The following is a 5952-nucleotide window of genomic DNA, read 5'->3' as shown; positions in this document are numbered from 1 at the left end:
TAATTTTAGTGCATCCAAACAGGAAGTGGCTGAGTGTCTGGGTGTCTGAATCAACATCCTGGAGGCTGGGCCTTTGCCACCAGCACAATTACTAAATATAGGAGTTGCCTATGGATGGACGCGCAGGTCTTGGAAATGGCAGAGCCGGTGAGAGTCTGTGCCAGAATGTGACCATTGCCAAATACTACTGTTGCTCGGCCAGTTCAATCCTGCTTGCATGGCCACAAGCTGCATCATCTCAGCTCCCCTGTGCTGATGCAATCACATTTCCCCTCTGGTTGTGGCATTGGGATGGAAAGAGCAGAACAGAAGGACCAGCACTACTGCTTTGGTGCTAGATGAGCAGCACTCAAAGGCTCCCCAAATTAATCCTTTCCCAGGATTTAATTAAATTAAATTAATCCTTTCCTCAGTGGGCTAGCAGGGCAGCCATGCGCAGAAGAGACTTCAGAGCTACCCATCCTTCCTGGCATGCGTGGGACTACTGGAGTCACTTGCAGGTCTGTGACTGTTCCCAGTCTGAACCCAGACAAGTTCTAATTTGTCCACATTTGTTGTGAAGTGCGGGAGCTGTAACTGGCAGCACAGTCCATGAATGCTGCCTACAAAACTAAAATACTTCTCTAGATCCACTTGATTGCTGTTGATAAAAATATCTATGGCTCCTAAACTAATCCCAGAATATCTTCTAGAGGCGTTACTCATTGTTATCCTCTTTTATCTCCCATGAGGCAGCTGAGGAAGGAGACGAACAATGGCTTGAGGTAATGAACACCCAGAAAGACTCCCTTGGCTTTTCCTGTGCTGGATGTTTGACTGTGAATCCAAGGTCTGTCCTGATGCCAGGTGTTGGGGATCTGCAAAGACTGAGCTGGGCTTGGGTTTGACAGGCAGGCCAGGTAGTTAGAGGCTACCTGGAGTGCTGCTGAGGCAGCACTGACCTATGCTGGAGGCAGGAAGGTGTCCCTTGGGAATGCAAGACAAGGAGCCCCAAAGCCAGTCCCCAGGGCACTCCCGTAGATCACTAACATGGGTGAGCAGCTAATCTGATCTTGAGCCCATCTTTCTGGCCACTGTAGATGGAGCTAAACCTGCCAAAGATATTCTTGCCTGTGGTACAGCCACATGCTCCACCGTGAGGGAGATCTGAGCTGTGAAACACAGGGCACTCACCTTGCCTAAACGCTGGAGCAGCTCTTCAGAGATGAGTGTTTCTACAGTAATCCCAAATTCTGGATGTCCCAACTCAACCTCTCAACCATGTAGTTTAGATGGAGGAGGGTTGTCTTCATGCCATGGTAGAAAGGTGAGAGGCTGACTTAAACCCTTCAAAGGACCCCAAGAGGGTCCAGTGCTGCCCTCAGCCAGAGGAGAAGGTAGGAGAGGCAGAACAGCCACCCTGGCCTCGTCAGTGGGAGAGAAGGACTTCTTGCCTTGATGCTGCTTTTCAGCAGCATCTTTGATTCCTTTTCCTGCGATTGGGAAATTTGGACCAGCTCCTACTAAAAATAAGCACATTTTTCGATTCTTCGAGCTTTCACACTGTGCACTGCTCAGAGCTGGCAATCACCATTTCTTCATGGGAATTTAGATAAACAATGGTGGCAGAATTAAATCCATTGAGTACTACTGAAGGGCAGAGCATTAGCTGTCATACAGCAGAGCTCTGCTGTGGTCTTAAAGGACTGAGTCAGAAGGGTTATTTTAAGGTCCAGGAAGAATACCTTTCTGAGCAAGTGCCCAGAAACTCCTCTGAGTTAGTTATGATTAAAAAAAAAAAGTGAACTAAAGAGCATATAATCTCATTTTAACAATGTTATCCTTAATAAAACACACGGAGATGCAGCGGGAACATTGTACTGTGCTAGTATTGTGTTCTCACCTTTCACAAACATGTTTTAGACGGAGATGCTAATCTCACAGGAACACTTCTGCTTCCTGCATGAATCTAACACTTTAGGGCAGATGTGGATAGAGTTTTTTGTGCTGTGCTGAAAGCATCAACTAGATTTTTGTCATTTCACTGAAGAAAGTGGAAGTATTTAATGATGGGCTGGTGTGTAGGAGCAGTGACATTTCTGTGCTGCTATTCATCATGAGCATTTTGGGCCCACTACGCATCTTTCTTTGTCCCAGTGCCCTATTTCAGAGCAGACTCTCACACATCTATTCTGGTTATTTGTAACATAGCAAAAATACTGCATTTAAAACGCAGCTGGCAGTTTCATGGGGATCCAAATCATGCCTTGTATCGAAAAATTCCAGAAACCTTACCAGGACACTCTTGGGGTTGGCAGCTTCAGAGGGGAAAAAAGAAGAAGTTAGGAGGGGAAAGGAAAAGAGCCATCAATTCCAAAATTTTGCAGACTAAAATTAAAAGAAAATCTTGAGTCAGATCAAAACAAAATACTGTTTCATCTCATGGGGAAAAACTCCCAGTGTTTTTCACCAACTCAAGTATCATTATTAACAGAGAATGACTTTTCTCACAGTGAATATGGCATTCGTGGAAATGCCAGTGATGGTCATAGGAAACTGGATATGACTTTTTGGTCTGAATAAGATTTTCGGGGCTGGACTCCCACAGCTGCCGAGCTGTGGAGCGCCTTTGTCCTGCTGTGGGTGTGCAGAGCCAGGGAGTGAAAGACTGTCTCAGTCCTCTCTGCTTTGTGAAGAATAATGAAATATTTATTGGTCCATGGAGAGTGAGAACGTCTTGCGAGCCTGGGGGTTATGGTCCTTCCCATAGGGGCAGGGGTCTTGCTCCTGCATGTGACAGTTAGTCCGTAGGGGTTCTCCAGGAAAGAGGTATGAGGGGCTCAGAGAGATCTCCTAACCTGCTGCTGTGGGACACATCCACAGGTGGAGGCAGAACTCAGACCAAACGCCCGATGTCCTAGATGAGCCTCAGCCCTGGGGTCTCAGTTAGAAGTGAACTGACCCTCCCAAGAGCCAAGGACCTGACTTTGTTACAAAGGGCTATAATAAAAGCAGAAATTTTGTTTCAGTTGGAACAAAATGTTCCTGGCTAATCCCAAACATAACACTTTGCCAGTGAAAAAGAGGGAAAATAAAAGTCGCTTGATCTGAATTGATTATAAAATCATTTTCTGGTTCAATGATTTAACTGAAAATTCAGTTGTTCTTGCAGCAGAAATCATTATCTGGCTTTCTCCAAGCCAGAAACCAATAAGAGCATGGGATGGACCCTGTCCCAACCAGAGACTGGCTGCAAGGCATTGGCACGTGAGCTGAAAGGTGGGCATGGGTCCTGTACCTGCTCCTCAGCCAGCAACCACCCCTGTGAGCAGGGACCACCACATGTCATTTCTTCACATGCCCCATTTGGCAGATGCTTGTGGCAGTGTCAGCTCTAGGGTAAGCTCAGGACAGGCCATCTCATTCCTGATGGACTTGCTGAAGCTCCATGTGGTGTTTAGCAGGACATGACAAAGCCCACGCCAAGGTCGTGGGAGCAGTGACCGCTGCCATGCAGGGGACACTTGTAACCCGCATGCGGTGACAAGGGGCAACATGCTGTCTTCATGATCTTCCCTCGGACGCAAGCAAGGGGTGGGTAAAGTGATGGTGGGTTTCTGGAAAGGGAATGGCCCAGCTGGGAGCGCACAGTGGGTGGGGGATCTCAGCTCTTAGTGCTGAGCATGGGAGCTCTGGATGGAGCTGGAGGAGCTATTCCCACCTGCAGTCCTTGCTGCCAGGTGGCTCTGCCCTGCTGGGGTCACAGGCCAGGGCAGCAGGCAGATGGTCTATTAGTTTAGGTAGGGTTGATCCTGACAGGGAAGGAGGGGGGTGGCATCCTGAGGTCTTTCTCATCCCAGCTGTCTGTGGGATTTACTGGCATCCCGTTGCTATTGGTCGATCTCATTTTCACTGTCTCCCCTTGCCCTGCATTGCAGGGAGCCAAGGCACAGAGACGTGCCGGTGTTCCCGTGGGAGCTGGGAGTGTGCTCCAGCTGTGGGTCCAGCTGTGCCTCCCCCCCAGGACAGCCCTATGGTGGGAGACCAGGGCTGCGCTGAGGTCCTCTTCAGCTGCAGGGTCAGACTGGCTCTGGTGCAGCCTCCGGGCTGCCTCTCCACAGAGGGCTAAGACAGGGACTGAGCCAGGCTCCCGCTGTGGTCGCCCTTAGGGCTCAGCCCTTTCCTAAGGCCTTTGGTGCTACAGGGATTTAATGCAGCATTTGAAGGCTTCTTGAAGGTGTGTCTGCTCATGTCCTCCCGCTCCAGGGCTGGGCTTGCTGTCTGTGATGAAGCGTGGGCATGAAGCTACAACAGAGCGGAGAGAAGGCAGCGACGATGCTCTCAGAGTATGTTAAGTGCAGGATGAGACACCCTTGACACAGCTCTTACACCAGTGCATGCTTGATTGCTAACACAGAGTGAATCAACTTCAGCAGCAGTTTTGTTTTCTCTCAGCTGGAGCCTGGCTTTCTCACCGTCCAGCATCCCAACTGTCACAAGTCGGTTGGGTTGTACCTCCACAGCCCTGTGCATGCAATGAGGAAGCACTTGTAGAGCTACAGTCCAACACAGGCACCACCACAGAGCTAGCTCGGTCTGTCCCGTCTCTGGGGACCACGTAGGGAAATGAAGAGCCTGGCCTGGTGCCCAGGTCCTCTACGGAGGTGGAGCTGGCAGCACAGATGCGGGGCTCGCCTAGTGAACAAGGTGCTTTTGTCCTGGAGCCTGACTTCTGCATAGAGTGTCCCAGTGCTGCTGCTCCTCCCTTTGCCTCCAAATGGGGAAGGACAAAACAAGTCCAGCTGGGGCTCGAGTGGAAGGAGAGGAGGCTTGGAGAGCAGGCTGGGTTGATGCCTGGCTGCCGTGGCCCGTTCTGCTCCTCTGCTGATGAGCTTGTCACCAGTCTCAAGAATTCAGGCTGTGCCTGCCCAACTCCACTGGGCATGAGAGCCTGAGAGGGGTTACACTAGAAACCTGGAAAAATTAAGGCTGGAAGGATCCCTGGAGGTCTCTAGTCCAACCTCCTAATGTCAAAGCTGGAGGAGATTGCTCCTGGCCTTGGCCAGTCATTTTGAAAGTCTCTGGGGATGGAGACTCCACCACCTATGGGCACGTGCCCTAATGTTCGGTCAATCTTGAAATTACCTGTAACTGTGGGGCAGATAAACAGAGGGCCAGGGAGGAAGGACCTGCTCTCCTCATGGGCGAGATGATAGCGCTGAAGCAGCAATGCACCTCCCCACGGGGTCCCAGTTCTCTTCTGCTTCCCCATTGGGACCCTCAGCCTCCAGACCACCATCACCCATGGCATGGCCAAAACCTGAGCGGCACTGGCTGGTGCCCCTGATGCAGGGGCTGAACAGAGAGAGTTAAAGGACTAAAGGTTCACCTCCCTGTGGGGGTTTAATGAGGCCAGCTGGTGGATATGTTTTCTTCCTGAGCTGGAATTAGAGCTGTCTGGAAAGTGTACTGTATTTCCCATGAAAGTTTCAGAGGACTTGCACACCTTTCACTTGCATTACCATTTCATGTGCTCTCACAGGCCTCCAAGAAAGAGCTTAGCAGGTAAATGCAAGCAGGTGGCTTGCCAACCTGAATTAAAAAAATAAAAAATGTCATACTTTCCTGGCCAAGACCTCTTCCAAACTTAGGCACAATGAGAAGTCTTCCCAGCAGCTTTGGTCGTGAGACATGAGGTTTGGGGTTTTTTGTTAGTTTGTTTTTCAAAAAGCCGTTTTGTGTCAAAACAAAGTTTTAGATGAAAAGTTTTCAATCAGCTCAGGGGACAGCCAAACACAGAGCCTGCGGGTTTCCCTTCTGCATCTCTGAGTCATTGTGAGAGTGGAGGGTCTCTATTTTTAGCCTCTGCACACACTAACTGATACCAGCTACAGAGCCAAGCTGCTCTTCAGCACCGGGTTACCGTTGCGAAACCTCGGCACCAGCACAGAGTTGGTCCTTGGGTCCGGGATC

The sequence above is a fragment of the Pygoscelis adeliae genome, unplaced genomic scaffold (assembly GCF_000699105.1).
Source record: "Pygoscelis adeliae isolate BGI_AS28 unplaced genomic scaffold, ASM69910v1 Scaffold495, whole genome shotgun sequence".
Lineage (NCBI taxonomy): Eukaryota > Metazoa > Chordata > Aves > Sphenisciformes > Spheniscidae > Pygoscelis > Pygoscelis adeliae.
This window is presented reverse-complemented; position numbering follows the sequence as displayed.